The sequence below is a fragment of the Berghia stephanieae genome, chromosome 4, assembly GCF_034508935.2.
Source record: "Berghia stephanieae isolate SIO BIC M18660-M18661 chromosome 4, UCSD_Bste_1.3, whole genome shotgun sequence".
Classification (NCBI taxonomy): Eukaryota; Metazoa; Mollusca; class Gastropoda; order Nudibranchia; family Aeolidiidae; genus Berghia; species Berghia stephanieae.
The window spans coordinates 6656807-6676806 of NC_088363.1; the positions used below are offsets into that span (position 1 = coordinate 6656807).

General features: G+C 40.6%; 2 protein-coding genes across 3 annotated transcripts in view; one reads left to right on the top strand and one right to left on the bottom strand.

Annotated features, from left to right (window-relative positions):
• LOC144969956 (uncharacterized) overlaps positions 1-20000 on the bottom strand; it is a 263401-nt gene that overhangs the window by 200319 nt on the left and 43082 nt on the right. The gene's annotated exons all lie outside the window — the stretch shown is intronic.
• LOC144969955 (inverted formin-2-like) overlaps positions 1-20000 on the top strand; it is a 321818-nt gene that overhangs the window by 63476 nt on the left and 238342 nt on the right. Inside the window, exon 1 of one of the 2 annotated variants that reach the window (XM_078909051.1) lies at positions 5403-5538. The exons of the other annotated variant lie outside the window; for it this stretch is intronic. The gene's annotated coding sequence lies outside the window, so the exon portion shown is untranslated. Of the gene's footprint in view, positions 1-5402; positions 5539-20000 lie in introns of those variants that run through there. 2 annotated transcript variants of the gene reach the window in all.

Consider the following 20000-nt stretch of genomic DNA (forward strand, 5'->3'; position numbering starts at 1 on the left):
CTCATAGACGCGGATGGCAAAAAGCAATAGCAAAGACCTGAGTGACGTCAACTGCATACTATCGATAGTGAGTTTTCCCCCCATTTTTTCCCTTCGAAACTACGATTTTTTAAAAATTTCCAGCAGACAGCCCTGGGTGCCATGCATTGTACGTTCTGTTGGAAGAATTATTCCCCCTGAAATATTCACAAGGGGAATGGACTCCAGTAATTGGTTTCCTGGAGTGTGTCAATTTCAAGTTTTGTGCTGATACAACCCTTCCGGAAATGGCCTTTAAATTATTTGGGGAATTCGTTTGTCACCGGTTTCGTCCCTTAGTTGTGTCTAACACAGTAAATACTAATATAAGGACAAATTAAAAAAATACACTTGAGCTTTAATATAGCGCAATATCAAATAAACGTGCTCAAAACGCTTTATAAGGAGTCCCTAACAACCGCAACATGTAACATGTAGAACAAGACATGACGCCTGTTTGGCGATAATACAATCTCTTTGTTTACCGACAGAAACAACGCTGTTAACGGCCAGGTACTCATTTTACACCTGAGTACGGTGAGAGAATGTGAGTAAAGAGCCTATTCCAAGGACTCAACTATGCGCCGAGTGAGGCTCGAACCCAGGACCTTCCGACACGAAAGCGAGTGTCATACCATAAAACCACATAACCGCAATTTAGACGTAAACTACATTTCCCAAATCTTGATGGTTTATAGATAGAATGACGTTGACGTCACTTGGGTCTTTGTTATTGCTTTTTGCCATCCACGTTTATGAGTAATTCTCACTTAACGGTATTAACCAGAATATAAACGTTCATGGTTACACATAGTTTTGTGTGTTGATCCGTTATACTTCCGGATGGCAATGTTATGAGCTTCTTAGCCAAGCGCATACCATCTATAGATAGAATGCGCTTGGCCAAGGAGTTCACAACATTGCCATCCGGAAGTATAACGGACCAACACACAAACTCTGTGTAACCATGAACTTTTATAGTCTGGTTAATACAGTTTAGTGAGAACAACTCACAAACGCGGATGGCAAAAACAATAACAAAGGCCTGAGTGACGTCACCTGCATACTATCTATACGAGTGATCGACAATCCCACATCCTATCGCAAACACAACATCGCTGTCTGTTTCCATCCTTGCTATTATCCCCTTGTCGAATGCTATAGATAGAATGAAGATGACGTCACTCAAGCCTTTGTTATTGTATTTTGCCATCCGCGTTTGTGAGTGATTCTCACTAAACTGTATTAACCAGACTATAAAAGTTCATGGTTACATATAGTTTTGTGTGTTGGTCCGTTATACTTCCGGATGGCAATGTTTAGAGCTTCTTAGCCAAGCACAAACTATCAAGATACTGTGCGTTTAGCTAAGAAACTCACAATATTGCCATCCAAAAGTATAAGAGACCAACACACAAAACTATGTGTAACCTTGAACGTTTATAGTCTGGTTAATACAGTTCAGTGAGAATTACTAATAATAAAAAATTTTAAAAAATAAATAAAATTCCCTTTATTCGTCCCATTGGGGAAATTTGTCTCTGGGGTCTATTCCAAGGGAAGACTGGAATAACCCAGGCGTCCGCCGCAGTGCAGCGCCGCAAATTGAGCTAGGGCGAGGTGACTTGCTCAAGGCCACACAGCGCAGCGGCGGGTGATCGAACTCGTTACCTTTCGGGTAGGAAGCAAAGACCGTACCGCTGAGCCACACTGCCCCCCCCCCCCCCTAAAAATAAACGTGGATTGCCCAAAACAAAAAAAAAAAAATTTCAAAACACCTGAGTGACGTCAACTTCGTTCAATCAATAGAAGGAATGGTGATAACGTCACTCAGCTCTTTTCTGGTGACCACTGGTTCAGTTGGAAGTTTTAGTTTCCACTGTGAAGGATGTCTTGGCAGATTCTTTAGATATCACGTGACGTAAAAGAGCAATGATGGATGATCTTTATTGACGACCAGCATTTATTAAGACTAGAAAATAAGATGACATCACTCTCGCCGTAGCCATCGTTATGTTATAGATAGAATGCGCTTGGCCAACGAGTTCACAACATTGCCATCCGGAAGTATAACGGACCAACACACAAACTCTGTGTCACCATGAACTTTTATAGTCTGGTTAATACAGTTTAGTGAGAACAACTCACAAACGCGGATGGCAAAAACAATAACAAAGGCCTGAGTGACGTCATCTTCGAACTATCTATAGCCTGACACTGAAATCCAAAAGGACTGGTCTTTTGACGTCATTATTTGGTTTTTGCACCGCCTTGTGGGTTGTCGTTAGTAGAGCTCATGGAAACAAGTGGTCCCATTGGTTGAACTATAGATAGTTCGAAGATGACGTCACTCAGGCCTTTGTTATTGTTTTTGCCATCCGCGTTTGTGAGTAATGCTCACTGAACTGTATTAACCCGACTATAAACGTTCATGGATACACACAGTTTTGTGTGTTGGTCCGTTATACTTCCGGATGGCAATGTTGTGAACTCCTTGGCCAAGCGCATTCTCTCTATTGAATACAACTCACGATTTGTTTTCTTTTGTGGCCAAAGACTGGCATTTTGACGTCATTTTGTGTCAGGCCATAACTTTACGAAGGCCACGCTATGACACCAGAAGATCAATTACACAAGGTTTGTATGTGTCCAGCAGTCAGGAAGAGTGGCTTTACACTTCCATTGAGATAGGAACCAGTTTTTATGTTTGTTTTTTTTTTTGTTTTTTTGTTTTTTTTTTTTTTTTGGCATCACAAATTTGTTCCCTATTCCTTTCATTTCTGTGTCAAATCATTGTGAAAAATGCTCACATACTGCAGGGCTGACTGATTCAAGCTGTGTGGTGGGCATGATAAAAAGGTGGATATGGCCTGTCGCCTTATCTGGATCGATCGAATTCAAAGCCTTTTATGGATCACGTGATCAGGTCATTATAAACATTATCTCCAACCCAATCAATGAGAATCAACCCACTCAGACAGTCAGCGGTTATCGGGGCGTCACCAACCATGCGTGACCATCAACCAATGTGATTCAACTCTCGGCCAAAACGCCTTTTACCATTTTCACGAGACAACTTTTTGCTTTAATTTGAGCTTTTATATAGAGCAATATCCACTAAACCTTCTCAAAGCGCTTTACAAGGGGTCCTTGACCAACAGGAACACGTAACATGTAAAACAAAATATGACGCCTAATTGGCGATATTACAATTTTATTTCGGACAGAGACAACGCTGTTAACGACGAAGAACTCATTTTACACCTGAGTGCGGTGAGAGAATGTCGCCGAGAAAGCGATCGTCATACCAGTCGCACGACAACTTTATGCTTTAATTGGATTCAATAGCCTGATGTCACGTCGCCCAGCAACGGCGGCCATCGTGGTTCTAAACAAAGGAAATCTGTATTTTTTTATTCTGCATGCTGGCGAGAACTTTTCATATGTTTTGTTATCAGAATCTGTAAAAGTCAAAACATGATCAAATTTATAATGTTTTTTTCCTCTCGATAATCTTTTATGCTCGTAGGAGAAATATTTCATAAGGGTGTCCGCCGTTATTCCGATAGTTTAGAACCAGTTACTAAGTTACCATGCGTCATTAGGAAGGAAGTGACGTTACGACTGTTGATCGATTACAATGGCATTCACCTTGGCTAAAACTCTTAAACACGAGTATCAAAAAAGACAATTTTATTACAAGCGTTTAAATAAAATAGTCACAACTCAATCAATTAGAATAAACCAACTCGGACAGTAAGTAGAGATCGATCTGGGCGTCAACCATGCGTGACCAACGACCAGGACTAAACGACTCTCGGTCAAAATACATTTTTACATTTTTAACACGACAACTTTCACTTCAAAACGAGACGAAAAGGATAATAGATAGTATGCGCTTGGCTAAGAAGCTCATAACATTGCCATCCGGAAGTATAACGGACCAACACACACAACTGTGTGTATCTATGAACGTTTATAGTAGGGTTAATACATGAGCATTACTCATAAACGCGGATGGCAAAAAAAACAATAACAAAGACCTGAGTGACGTCATCTGCATACTATCTATAGATAGTATGCAGATGACGTCAATCAGACCTTTGTTATTGTTTTTACCATCCGCGTTTGTGAGTTGTTCTCACTAAACTGTATTAACCAGACTATAAAAGTTCATGGTTACACAGAGTTTGTGTGTTGGTCCGTTATACTTCCGGATGGCAATGTTGTGAACTCCTTGGCCAAGCGCATTCTATCTATACGACTCTCGGCCAAAATACATTTTTACATTTTTAACACAACTTTTACTTCAAACCGAGACTAAAAGGATAGTATCGGGACATGAAGGTCAAGGTCCTTATGTGGGTTTCCTATGTCAAGTCGGTTAAGTCGGTAAGTCGAGAGGGGGGGGGGGGGGGGGGGGGGGGCGTCGCTCAGCGGTATAGATAGTATGCAGATGACGTCACTCAGGCCTTTGTTATTGTTTTTGCCATCCGCGTTTGTGAGTTGTTCTTACTAAACTGTATTAACCAGACTATAGATAGTATGCAGATGACGTCACTCAGGTCTTTGTTATTGTTTTTGCCATCCGCGTTTGTGAGTTGTTCTCACTAAACTGTATTAACCAGACTATAAAAAATCATGGTTACACAGAGTTTGTGTGTTGGTCCGTTATACTTCCCGATGGCAATGTTGTGAACTCCTTGGCCAAGCGCATTCTATCTATAAAAGTTCATGGTTACACAGAGTTTGTGTGTTGGTCCGTTATACTTCCGAATGGCAATGTTGTGAACTCCTTGGCCAAGCGCATTCTATCTATAGTCTTTGCTTCGTACCCAAAAGGTGCCAGAGATAACACAGGTAGTCTGTGAAAGGTACCGAGTTCGACTATCCGCCTCGTTGTGTGGCTTTCAGCAAGTCACCTCGTCCTAGCCCACGTTGCGGCGCTGCACTGCGGCTGACGGCTGGGTTATTCCAGTCTTCCCTAGGAATAGAACCTAAAAACAAATTCCCCCTTGTGGATGAATAAAGGGAATTTTCTTTAATTATTTTATTTTATAAAGATCGGGTTACAAAGTTTTGAGACCAAAGTGTGATACAGACGTTATGTCAACACACGGCAGAATTCACTTAAATCCATGGCTGGGAATGGAGTTATTCACAAGTGGTTGGTTGTTGTTGTGTGCTTGTCCAGCCTGTACGAGTGTGTGTGTGTGTGTGTGTGTGTGTGTGTGTGTGTGTATGTGTGTGTTTGCGTATATCTGGATGTTTGTGTTATATGCGGGTGGGTGGGGAGAGGCGTGAGAGTATGTGGCGGGTGTGTAATCTATATAATGTGTGTTATCTCACATTCATTCATGAAGCATTTTCCACGAGCGACTCCGGTACGGTCGGCCCCTTTCTTTGAATGGTTCAAACATAGGACTACTTTTACTGTGTATTCCTGGAGTCATTGTGTTGTTGTTTACATTTCCATATGAAAATAAGAAAAAATATGATTCGATTCTCCTTCTGGATAATGTAAGCCATCGTTGTGAAGATTTTTGTTCTTTTTATTTAGAACTCAGTGTGAAATGTTCATCTTGAATTGTGAATATCGGCTTTAATTCCAAATGTGTTCATGTTTGCAGGTCTGATAACCGAACGCAATAGACACTTAGATAACCACGCCTCTCGGACAGTCGTCATAATGTAAACCGGCAGCGATTGGTAAACACAGCGAATTACACATGCTTTACTATCGACGGTCTGTGTCTTAGTAAAATACCCACTGTTCTACCGCTGATTAATAGCAATAGATCCAACACAGATAACTCTCCGGTACTACCGCAAACTCGGGGACCCAAATAATTTTGGGGGTTTTGGGAGCGGGGAAACTTTTTTTTTTTTAAAGTTTCGCCCCCTCCCAAACCTCCAAAACTATTTGGGTCCCCGAGTTTGCGGTAGTACCCTTAACTCACTCAACGCTAACACCGACTATATCCGTAGTTTACCCCTGGTTACCTTTATCTCATGCCTATTTATTACATTTTTCTGAGACAAATTATTGACGTATTATCAAAGCTAAAGTTTTTAGTTTTTACATGATAATGGTAGTTGAATAAAATTACCTATGTACATGCTCATTTTTAATTGATTTCTTCCTATTTTTAAAAGTAGCAACATTCTCTAGGATTGAGTGAGTTTTACTTAAACCTTTATAATATGACCGAGAAAATCGTGTGATAACTAGTCACATATTTACGCTATAGATAGAATGCGCTTGGCCAAGGAGTTCACAACATTGCCATCCGGAAGTATAACGGACCAACACACAAACTCTGTGTAACCATGAACTTTTATAGTCTGGTTAATACAGTTTAGTGAGAACAACTCACAAACGCGGATCGTCAAACAGGCGTCATGTCCCATCCTACATGTTAAGTGTTGCTGTTGCCAGAGACCCCTTGCAAAGCGCTTTGAGCACGTTTAGTGGATCTTGCGCTATATAAAAACGCTCATTTATATATTATTTATTTATTTATTTATAAATTTATTTTCTTACCATCTTTAAAAAAAAAAATCATGGACAGGATACTGTGCCGCCTTCAATTCGCCTTGTATACGGTGGAAATGTATTTTTTTTTACATAATCGCATATCTGTATTTATTGATTGTCCTAGTCCAGTTATTATTACATGTTAGATCGTATGTTTTGACAAAGGGAAAACCCAACACGTCATCAATCATTCCATTCATGTTAATAATTGAAATGTCATTGAGATTTATATTTCTATTCCCCCTTTCAATGAATCGTAATATGCCCATTGTTTACACGCGGTTATCACACTTGCAAATTAACATGTACACACACACACACACACACACACAAACACACACACACTCACATACATACACTCACAGATAAACAGACACACAGACACTTGTCACGCACACACACACACACACTCACCCACATTAATTATGTTTTCATGGCTGTTTTATTTTTGGATGAAGAAGGGTTTTAGTCCGAAACGTTCCGTGTTTTTTATTTTTCTTTTCTTTTCGTTTGAAACTGTGTGTCTGATTGATTGGGGTGACAGGCAAATCCTTAACCCTTTCCATACCAACCACAGAAAAATCCTCACATTCGTTACGATGCAACAACCGACAATTTTACCATTCTGATTTCTCTTGTACATCGTCACAAAATTCAAGAAATTAATTTTTATTACAGCTATAGATAGAATGCGCTTGGCCAAGGAGTTCACAACATTGCCATCCGGAAGTATAACGGACCAACACACAAACTCTGTGTAACCATGAACTTTTATAGTCTGGTTAATACAGTTTAGTGAGAACAACTCACAAACGCGGATGGCAAAAACAATACCAAAGGCCTGAGTGACGTCATCTGCATACTATCTATAGATAGAATGCGCTTGGCCAAGGAGTTCACAACATTGCCATCCGGAAGTATAACGGACCAACACACAAACTCTGTGTAACCATGAACTTTTATAGTCTGGTTAATACAGTTTAGTGAGAACAACTCACAAACGCGGATGGCAAAAAACAATAGCAAAGGCCTGAGTGACGTCATCTGCATACTATCTATAAATACTTAACACTGTGTTGTAGAGCGAGCTCAATTTGTCGAATAACATTATGTTTATAGATAGTTCGAAGATGACGTCACTCATGTCTTTGTTATTGTTTTTGCCATCCGCGTTTATGAGTAATGCTCACTGAACTGTATTAACCTGACTATAAAAGTTTATGGATACACACAGTTTTGTGTGTTGGTCCGTTATACTTCCGGATGGCAATGTTGTGAAATTCTTAGCCAAGCGCATACTATCTATAGAATGCACTTGTTACTTGTTTGTTTGAGTTAGAAAAGTCTATTTTTGTGTTGGGTGGGAGGGAATGTTCGGAGTAAATTCTAAAAATGGCTGGTAAGGAGAGAATTCAGATGATCGTGACAAAACGGCAGATTTTGACATGTTTGCTGTTCACACATTCCATGGATTATTCCAACACATTGGTGTGACCATAATATCATTTAACTGTATTGTGTATTGTGTGTGAGAGAGAGAGAAACAGTGTGAGAGAGAAGAGAGAGAGAGAGAGGGAGAGAGAGAGAGAGAGAGAGAAGGGAGACAGAGGAGGAGTGAGAGGGAGAGAGGGGGAAGAGAGATAGAGAGAGAGGGAGAGAGAGAGAGAGAGGAGGGGGGAGAGAGAGAGAGAGAGAGGAGAGAGAGAGAGAGAAGGGAGAGAGAGGAGGAGTGAGAGGGAGAGAGGGGGAAGAGAGATAGAGAGAGAGAGGGAGAGAGAGAGAGAGAGGGAGAGAGAGATAGAGGGAGAGAGAGAAGGGAGAGAGAGGAGGAGAGAGAGGGAGAGAGGGGGGAGGAAGAGAGAGAGGGAGAGATAGGGAGAGAGAGAAAGAGTGAGAGAGAGAGAGAAGGGAGAGAGAGAGGAGGAGTGAGAGGGAGAGAGGGGGAGGAAGAGAGAGAGAGAGGGAGAGATAGGAGTGAGAGAGAGAGAAGGGAGAGAGAGGGGGGAAGAGAGAGAGGGGGAGAGAGAGGGAGAGAGAGGGAGAGAGAGAGGGAGGGAGGGAGAGAGAGAGAGAGAGAGAGAGAGAGAGAGAGAGAGAGAGAGAGAGGGGGGGAATGCTTGGAAAAGGCTCTCCAATCACATTATCTCATCGTACTCAGGTGTAAAATGTGACCCAGGCCGATGACAGGGTTGCCTCTATCTAACGAATGACGAATTGAACCAGCCCCTTTTACAGGACGAATCATGTCTTATCTTCCATGTCAAGGGTTGCTGTGAGATTGGGATCCCTTATAAAGTGGCTTGAGTGCGGATAGTGAATATCGCCCTGTAAAAAAACATCATATAATATGACTTGAATTAACATGCACACACACACACACACACACACACACACACAAACACATACATACACAAAGACACATACACACACTGATTCAAACACATACACACATGCATACACATTCCTTGTGTGTTGAATTAATTCCTGAAATGTCTGTGTGTGTAGGGGGGAAAATAGAGCTTTACATAGCGCAATATCTACTAAATGTGCTCAAAGCGCTTTACAAGGGGTCCCTGGTCAACAGCAACATTTAACATGTAGGACGGGACGATGCTACAATTAATTTTTCGGACAAGTACTCATTTTACAACTGAGTACGGTGAGAGAATGTGAATACAGAGACTTTTCCAAGGACTCAACTATACGCCGAGCGCGAGGCTCGAACCCAGGACCTTCTGATCCGAAAGCGAGTGTCATACCACAAGACCACATAGCCGCACAATTATCATATAGATAGTATGCAGATGACGTCACTCAGGCTTTTGTTATTGTTTTTGCCATCCGCGTTTGTGAGTTGTTCTCACTAAACTGTATTAACCAGACTATAAAAGTTCATGGTTACACAGAGTTTGTGTGTTGGTCCGTTATACTTCCGGATGGCAATGTTGTGAACTCCTTGGCCAAGCGCATTCTATCTATAATCTGACTTGAATTAACATGCACACACACGCACACACACATAAAACACATACACACACGCAAACACATACACACACAGATTCAAACACAAACACACATGCATACATACACATTCCTTGTGTGTTGAACTAATTCCTGGAATGTCTGTGTGTGTGTTTGTGTGTGTGTGTGTGTGTGTGTTGGAAACTAATCGTGGTCTTGGTATGTGCGTGGCTTTGTGGTTTGATCATGTGACCATAGCCACTTTCAGTACATGCCAAGCAGCCAGATTAGCCAGCCCGAAAGTGTATAACCACGCCTCTCGGACAGTCGTCATAATGTAAACAATGGCAGTGATTGGTAAACATAGAAAGCTACACAGGTTTTACTGTCAATGTGTCTAAGTAAAATATCCACTGTTCTTGATTAATAGATGCAACACAGAAAAAAAAAACTATGTAAACTTAAACCTTAATATAGATACGATGACGTCACTCATGCCTTTGTTATTGTTTTTGCCATCCGCGTTTGTGAGTTGTTCTCACTAAACTGTATTAACCAGACTATATAAAAGTTCATGGTTACACATAGTTTGTTTGTTGGTCCGTTATACTTCCGGATGGCAATGTTGTGAACTCCTTGGCCAAGCGCATTCTATCTATAGATAATCGTGTGATAAATAGTCACCCATTTGGCGGTATGAAAACAATAACAATGATCAGAGACCGAAAACAAACCAAAAAAAAACCAAAAGAGAGAGAGAGAGAGAGAGAGAGAGAGAGAGAGAGAGAGAGAGAGAGAGAGAGAGAGAGAGAGAGAGAGAGAGCGAGCGATTTCATTCACGTTATTGTTTATAAACAACCAAATATTATGTTTGTCCGAGCGACGTGTGAATGTGTGTAACAAATTCGATGTTTTGATTGGTCAACATCTACTAGTTGATTGGATACAACTCATGATTGGTTTCTTGTGGCGTTCGTCGACTTGTAATTCTTGTATTTGACGTAACTTCTTGGTCAGCGTCAGGCTATGAGTTTACTTACTTACTTATCCGAACCAGCGACCACCTGAGCTCTAGCCCTTCGGTCTTCTGCCATGACGTAGAAGTTAGACGTCTTTTGTAGTTGTTCCAGGTGATTATAAAGTGTGTTACTGATGCTTGGATTTGGTGGGAGGAATGTGCATCTCAGGTCTTCAAGAGGTTGACATTCAAGCAAGGGCTATGAGTTTACAAAGGCTACGCACAGACACAGTCGAAGCATCACTCAATGTGGCTATGTGGTCTAATGGTATGACACTCGCTTTCGAATCGGAAGGTCCTGGGTTCGAGCCTCGCTCGGCGCATAGTTGAGAGTCCTAGGAAAAGACTCTTTACTCATATTATCACACCGTACTCAGGTGTAAAATAAGTACCTGGCCGTTAACAGCGTTGTTTCTGTCCGAAAAAAAATTATAATATCGCCTAACAGGCGCCATGTCCCGTCCTAAATGTTAAATGTTGCTGTTGACCAGTGACCCCTTTGTAAAGCGCTTTGAGCACGTTTAGTTGACATTGCGCTATATTATAAAAGCTCAATTTGATAAAAATTATTTTATATTTGACGTAACATTTTGGCCAGTGTCAGGCTACGACGTTTACGAAGGCTACGCACAGATACAGTCGAGGCTGCACGGTTTGTTTAGAATTCAAAATCAAAAGAAACTTAAAACGCATCTCTTTGGAAAATCATTTGATGTTTAACATTTCTATTAGGCCTACATGTCATAGATATCCTAAATTTTCATCTTGTAGCACAGTGCGTGGTAATTAAATTACAAATTGATTAATGCTATTCCAATATGATAGATTTTATGCTTAAATTATCAATTTATTGTTGTGTTTTATTTGCATTGTAAAGCGCTTCTGAGTACATTGTGGATCTAGGCGCTACCTCGAACCCAGGACTTTCCGATCCAAAAGCGAATGTCATACCACTAGACCGCGTAGCAGTGTAGATAGATTGTATCTCTTCCCGACGATATGAATAATTATTCCGCTCTTCATTCATTCAAACCTGACGTTTGATTTCCAAGTCAGATAACCCCTTTTGTCGTACTGTCATCACGTTAAAAACCAGGCATTAAAGACACAAAAGAGTTATGCTCGCTAATATGTGACCCATCGTCTCAAAACGGTATTATGTCGGAACGAACTATATGCTTAAATGCCGAATTAAATGTTAAACTGGTCAAAAATTTAAATTGTTGGTAAAAGCACCCTAAAATATGGCATCCATTCTCCTCAATAAAACATATAAACGCAACACAAATCTGATATTTCTGGCTATAACTTAAATTTTCAGCATCTTAACCAACCCGACTTAATACCGTTTTGAGCCGGAGGGTCACATATTGCATAGCAACATACTCCTGTTGTGTAGATAGATAGATCGTACCTCTTCCCAAACCATACGGGTAATTATTCCTCTATATAAAAGCACGTCCAAGATAAAGTTCTAAAAAAAAAAAAAAAAAAAAAAAAAAAAAAAAAAAAAAACAACCTGAGCTTTTATATAGCGCAATATACATTAAACGTGCTCAAAGCGCTTTACAAATGTGACCCCTCGTCTCAAAACGGTATTAAGTCGGGATGATTAAGATGCTTGGAATGGAATGTGTAGTCATAAATATCATGCCTACGTTGAGTTTATATGCTTTATTGAGAAGGGATATCGTATTTTACTGTGCTAAATACCAACGTTTGACCAGTTTAACTATAATTCGACTTTTTAGCATCTGGTACATCCCGACATAATACCGTTTTGAGACGAGGGGTCACAAATGGTCCCTGACTAACAGCAACACTTAACATGTAGGACGGGACATGACGCCTGTGAGGCGTGATCGCAATCTTTTCCGACAGATACAACGGGCTGTTATCGGCCAGGTATTCATTTTACACTTGAGTACGGTGAGAGAATGTGAGTAAAGAGCCTTTTCCAAGGACTCTATTATGCGCCGAGTGAGTGAGGCTCGAACCCAGGACTTTCCGATCCAAAAGCGAATGTCATACCACTAGACCGCGTAGCAGTGTAGATAGATTGTATCTCTTCCCGACGATATGAATAATTATTCCGCTCTTTAAAAGCACGTTCGAGATTAAGATCTGAGAAAATCTGTATGAAGCTGTGCAAAAAACAACAACAACAACAAAAAATTGAGCTTTTATATAGCGCAATATCCACTCCACGTGCTCAAAGCGCCTTACAAGGGGTCCCTGGCCAACAGCAACATTTAACATGTATGACGGGACATGACACCTGTTAGGCGATATTACATTTTTTGTTTCGGACAGAGACAACGCTGTTAACGTTAAGGTACTCATTTTACACCTGAATACGGTGGGAGAATGGGAGTAAATAGACTTCTCCAAGGACTCAACTATGCGCCGAGCGAGGCTCGAACCCGGGACCTTCCGATCCGAAAGCGAGTGTCATGCCACTAGACCACATAGCCGCTAGGCAAAGGAGAAAAAGACAGTACAAGAAAGTATCATCCCAAAAATCTCAGCCCGTCTCAAACTGGGGATCGAACCTCAGATCTTAACCCCAGAGCATCTGATCACCGGTCAGTAATTATCTTCAATAACCTCTGCGGTATGATGGTAGTGATGTCTGGCAGCTAATCGGGAGGTCAAAGGTTCAAATCTTTGTTGGAGAAGTGGGTTTCTTTTCCTTGTATTTTTCTTTCTACAATGTCTGCTTTTCCTGCACACTATTTCAGATTTTTAAACTTACGCGAGTGATTGCCCCTTAAAGAACTGAACGTGTGTGTGTGTGTGTGTTGTGTGTGTGTGAGAAAGGTGCCAGACAAAGCAAGAAAGAAATATACAAGAAAAAAAAAAAAAAAACGATCCCAAAAAATCAGTCGACCTCGACTGGGGATTGAACCTCAGACCTTCTGATCATCGGTCAGACGTGCTACCATTACCATTTCTTAATTTGACTGCTCCGTAATAGTAGTTCTTTTTTTATATAAATCGTAAGTAAAAAAGCGCAAGGGGGCGGGGGGGGGGGGGGGGGGGGAGAGAGAGAGAGAGAGAGAGAGAGAGAGAGAGAGAGAGAGAGAGAGAGAGAGAGAGAGGGGGGGGGGGGGGGGGAGCACTGTGTCCAATTCCAACAAAACATTCAAACGCTATACATTATTATGTTGGAATATGTATCTTTGTTTTGTGTGTGTGTTTTTTTTTTAATCTCGTTTTATAGCTATCATATTTATCTTTGTCATACTTTTATTGTCAATATACGGATGAAAGGAGAAAATAGGGCGTCCAATTCGTTCCCCTATACAAGTACTTAGGCACCTACTTGAGAGAGATAAAAGATAAATTTCTACTTTATCAAATAGTTGTAATTATTTTTGTTGTTGCGTTTGTTGTTGTGACTGATTGTTTGTATCCATTCACATCCACTCTCTGTTTCTGTATATGTATCTGTATCTGTGTCTGTATCTGTATCTGTATCTGTGTCAGTATCTGTATCTGTGTCTGTCTCTGTATCTGTATCTGTGTCTGTATCTGTATCTGTATCTGTATCTGTATCTGTGTCTGTATCTGTATCTGTATCTGTGTCTGTATCTGTATCTGTGTCTGTATCTGTATCTGTATCTGTGTCTGTATCTGTATCTGTATCTGTGTCTGTATCTGTATCTGTGTCTGTATCTGTGTCTGTATCTGTATCTGTATCTGTGTCTGTGTCTGTATCTGTGTCTGTATCTGTATCTGTGTCTTTATCTGTATGTGTATTTGAATCTGTATCTGTATCTGTGAAGTACTAGGTAAACCTCCTTGTGGGGTATCATACGTAGTGACCAATGGTAGAAAACGTACGCCTTGTGAAGTGTAGAATCAATGACTGAGTGAATGAATGAATGAATGAATGAATGAATGAATGAATGAATGAATGAGTGAATGAATGAATGAATGCATGGATGAATAAAGGAATGAGTGAATAAATGAATGAATGAATGAATTAATTAAGTAATTAACAAAGAAATGAACGTAATAAATACAGAAATGAATGAATGCGTTAGTGGATGAGTGGATAAGTGAAGTTTTAAACGAATGAATAAATGAATACTTGAATGAAAGAACACAAAACAGCACTCATGTTACACAGTCAGTCAACTGCATTGCTTTAGTATAAAGCGTATCGATTTTATAGCTGTTTTTACAATGGGATAAATCACCTGTAGATATCAGTGTTATAAAAATGTGAGATTAAATGTTATTGATTAAGAGTTAACGGTATGTGTAGATGAATAATGATAGATGATGGAAGCGATCGATGAATGAATAAATGAAGGAACGAATAAATACATGAATAAGTAAGTGAATTAATAATTGAATGAATGAATAAGTGAATGAATGGAACTATAAATGAGTGAGTGAAAGAATGAATGGATTAATATGTACATGAATGAAAGAATAAGTGAATAAGTGAATGAATGGAGAAGTGATTGCATGATTAAGTGATGAACCAATGAGAAACTGAATGAATGAATGAATGAATGAATGAATACATAAACGAATTAATAAATAATTGAATGAATACGTGAATAAATGAATAAGTGATTGAATGAATAAGTGAAAGAACCAAAGAGGAACTGGATGAATGAATGGTTGAATACCTAAATGGATGAGTAGATAAATGAATGAATACGTGAATGAATGAATAAGTGAATGAATGAATTAATGAATGAATGAATGAATGATGAATGATGAACAAATATACCATTCATGTCATGTTACAAGGTCCCGTTCTCGGCCTGAAAACGTTTATATGAAAGAGCGACCATTCCAATCAATGACCTTGGACCTCAAACATATCCCATACCTGAAACCCCAATAAAGTCGACACTGTCACTTCAGGGAAGTCTTAGGTTTGCCATTTTCGATAAGGTGAAGGTCATTTCAAAGGATACATATTTTAAGTATCAAATGTTTGGAATTTGAAATTTTTAAAAAAAATATAAAATCATTTTGGCCGAATAGCTACAGAGCTGCCGTACGCTGGAAACCCTCATATTAAAAAATTTGGCCAGAAAACTCGTCCTTCAAATATCGATCGATTTAAATGACCCTCGCCTTTGAAAAAAATTCTCTCAAACCTGGGACCCTGTGAAGTCCCGGGTTTGAGATTTTTTTGCCAAGACGAGGGTCATTTAAATCCATAGATATTTAAAGGACGAGTTTTCTGGGCAAATTTTTAGATTTGGGGGTTTCCAGAGTACGACAGTGCAGTACTGTGTTGTTCCTGTGAAAAAAAAACCAGTATCTCAAGGTGGTTATATGATGACGTCACTTCCCTCTTTTTGGAATGGTAATGATAATTATGAGGGAATGTGTTTGACCATGGCGAATGAGTAATGTCCGGCTCGGGTTCATTAATTAATTATCAGATTTGGACAACGCCCGTTGGTTTCAAGTTAAGTGTAAGAATAGCTTATCGTTGACTGGTTCACTATAATAGGATTCAATAGTCTGATGTCACGTCCGCCCAGCAAACAGTAGCGTGGTTCTAAACAAAGGAAATCGGTACTTTTTATTCTTCATGCTGGTTGGAACTTTTCATATGTCTAAAGGGTAGCAAGCAATTGTTATTGCCCGTTTCACGTTATGGAAACCGGGATAACTTGCTGTTCCACGAACACATTGGCTCCGAAGGCTACTATTTTTTTTATTTTTTTAAACTTAAAATATCGACCCATCACAATGGAAAAAAACAACAATTTGTGGATAGGACTTGCATATTACTTTAATCACAAAGATACACAGTACTCGCCGAATTCTAGCACGCTCTCATCACGTATCCTCGGGAGAGGCCATGCAAAAAGCGTGCTAATGATAGAATCGGAGCCTGACGAAGGCCGGTGCTCATGGGAGGCGACTATTTGTTATATAGATAGTATGCGCTTGGCTATGAAGCTCACAACATTGCCATCCGAAAGTATAATGGACCAACACACAAAGCTATGAGTAACCGTGAAGTTTTATAGTCTGGTTAGCACAGTTTGGTGAGAATTACTCATAAACATGGATGGCAATTTTTTTTTTTAAATAACAAAGATCTGAGTGACGTCATCCTCGTTCTATCTATAGATTTCAGATAACATTCAGTCACCCAGCTCTCGCGTGCCGGAATGTTGGATAAGCATGTTGGAATTCGGCGTGTCGAATCAGTGGGGAATTTTCCACTTGTCCTACTTGTACCCGATGTGGGCAAGAACCCGAGACGGCAGAGCATCTAGTCGAACGGTGTGTTGTGACGATGCTACCGGGCGGGTTCGCGACGGTGCACGAATGCGGACCGGACTTTGCTGATTGGGTCGATCGTCATAAAATAGTAGTGTGAGAAACATAAGAGGCTGCTGGCGTGTCGAATGCATAAATGAATGAATGAATGAATAAGTGGATGAATGCATGAAAGAAAGAATGAATGAATGAATGAATAAATAAATGAATGAATAAGGGAATGAATAAATGAATGGACAAATTCATGAGCACTGTACCTACCTACAGTAAATAACGAAAAACAAGCTAGAGCATTCATATAACGCAATATCCACTAAGCGTGCTCAAAGCGCTTTACAAGGGATCCCCAGCCACAACAACACTTAACATGTTGGACGAAACATGACGCCTGCTATAGGCGATATCACATTGTATACCGACGGAGACAAAGTTGTTAACGGCCAGGTACTCATTTTACACCTGAGTACGGTGAGAGAAAACGATTACAGTCTTTTCCAAGGCCTCAGTTGCTATGCGCCGATGGAGGCTCGAACCCAGGACCGTCCGATCTGAAAGCGAGTGATGTAACACTAGACCACATAGCCGCAATAGACTTTCAAAGCCCTAGAGCAGATGAAGCCGGAGTTATCCGACAATGTCGAAACAACAAAAATTATATTGTTGTTGATAAATATAAGATTCTAATACGTACAAACCGTAGCCATCGTTAACTTATAGCCTGGCACTTAAACCGTAGCCATCGTTAACTTATAGCCTGACACTAAAACCGTAGCCATCGTGAACTTATAGCCTGGCACTAAAACCGTAGCCATCGTTAACTTCTGGCCTGACACTAAAACCGTAGCCATCATTAACTTATAGCCTGACACTAAAACCGTAGCCATCGGTAACTTGTAGCCTGGCACTAAAACCGTAGCCATCGTTAACTTATAGCCTGACACTAGAACCGTAGCCATCGTTAACTTATAGCCTGACACTAAAACCGTAGCCATCGTTAACTTATAATCTGACACTAAAACCGTAGCCATCGTTAACTTATAGCCTGACACTAAAACCGTAGCCATCGTTAACATATAGCCTGACACTAAAACCGTAGCCATCGTTAACATATAGCCTGACACTAAAACCGTAGCCATCGTTAACGTATAGCCTGACACTAAAACCGTAAGCATCGTTAACTTATAGCCTGACACTAAAACCGTAGCCATCGTGAACTTATAGCCTGCCACTAAAACCGTAGCCATCGTTAACTTATAGCCTGCCACTAAAACCGTAGCCATCGTTAACTTATAGCCTGACACTAAAACCGTAGCCATCGTTAACTTCTGGCCTGACACTAAAACCGTATCCATCGTTAACTTATAGCCTGACACTAAAACCGTAGCCATCGTTAACTTGTAGCCTGACACTAGAACCGTAGCCATCGTTAACATATAGCCTGACACTAGAACCGTAGCCATCGTTAACATATAGCCTGACACTAGAACTGTAGCCATCGTTAACATATAGCCTGACGCTAGAACCGTAGCCATCGTTAACGTATAGCCTGACACTAGAACCGTAGCCATCGTTAACTTATAGACTGACACTAGAACCGTAGCCATCGTTAACGTATAGCCTGACGCTAGAACCGTAGCCATCGTTAACGTATAGCCTGACACTAGGACCGTAGTCATCGTTAAGGTATAGCCTGACACTAGAACCGTAGTCATCGTTAACGTATAGCCTGACGCTAGATCCGTAGCCATCGTTAACTTATAGCCTGACACTAGAACCGTAGCCATCGTTAACGTATAGCCTGACACTCGAACCGTAGTCATCGTTAACGTATAGCCTGACGCTAGATCCGTAGCCATCGTTAACTTATAGCCTGACACTAGAACCGTAGCCATCGTTAACTTATAGCCTGACACTAGAACCGTAGCCATCGTTAACGTATAGCCTGACACTAAAACCGTAGGCATCGTTAACTAATATTCTGGCACTAAAACCGTAGCCATCGTGAACTTATAGCCTGCCACTAAAACCGTAGCCATCGTTAACGTATAGCCTGACACTAAAACCGTAGCCATCGTTAACTTATAGCCTGACACTAAAACCGTAGCCGTCGTTAACTTACAGCCTGACACTTACCAAAAAATGACGTCAAAATGCCAGTCTTTGGCCGCAAAAGAAAACAAATCGTGAGTTGTATTCAACAGTTCAACCAATGGGATCATTTGTTTCCTTGAGCTCTACTAACGACAATTCACCAGACCTTAAAAATGACGTCAAACTATGTCCTAGAGGGTTCTCGTATCAGGCTATAAGTAACGAAGGCTACGCTAAAACCCACTGCCCCTTATTTTGACTTCATTTTTAGGTTTGTGGACCGCCTCGTGAGTTGTCTTTAGTAGAGCTCAAGGAAACAAGTGATCCCATTGGTTGAACTGTTGAATAGAATTACGATTTTTTTTCTTTTGTGGCATAAGTCATGTTTGTAGACGTCATTTGTTGTTAGCCCTTCAGAACCATTAGGCCCATGAACCCGGAGTTTGAATAGCTTGAAACGGACAATAGCAATTGCTTGCTATCCTTTGTATAGGATGCCAGTCTTCAATTTACTTCTGAAATTGGAGCCAAAATTTCGTAACTCTGCGAATTTTTGGTCATAGTTGGCAGGTCGACGCGAGAGCTCCCCATTGCAATGTGACGGGTTTGGCGCAGTCCTAGGTCAAGTACATAAGAAAGAAATCGCCAAGACTGGTGTCGCGTTAGTCCCACTTATGTCGGTTATTAATATTATGATGCAACACTTATCTTTTGGATTAAACCGTAGCCATCGTTAAGTTTTAGCCTGACACTGAGCGTGGCCTTCGTAAAGTTATGGACTGATACCGTAGCTATCGTTATGTTATAGATAGAATGCGCTTGGCTAAGGAGTTCACAACATTGCCATCCGGAAGTATAATGGACCAACACACACACACACTGTGTAACCATGAACTTTTATAGGCTGGTTAATACAGTTTAGTGCGAACAACTCACAAACGCGGATGGCAAAAACAATAACAAAGACCTGAGTGACGTCATCTTTGAACTATCTATAGCATGATACTGAAATCCAAAAGGACCGGCAGTTTGACGTCATTATTTGGTTTTGGCACCGCCTAGTGAGTTGTCGTTAGTACAACTCATGGAAACAAGTTATTTCAT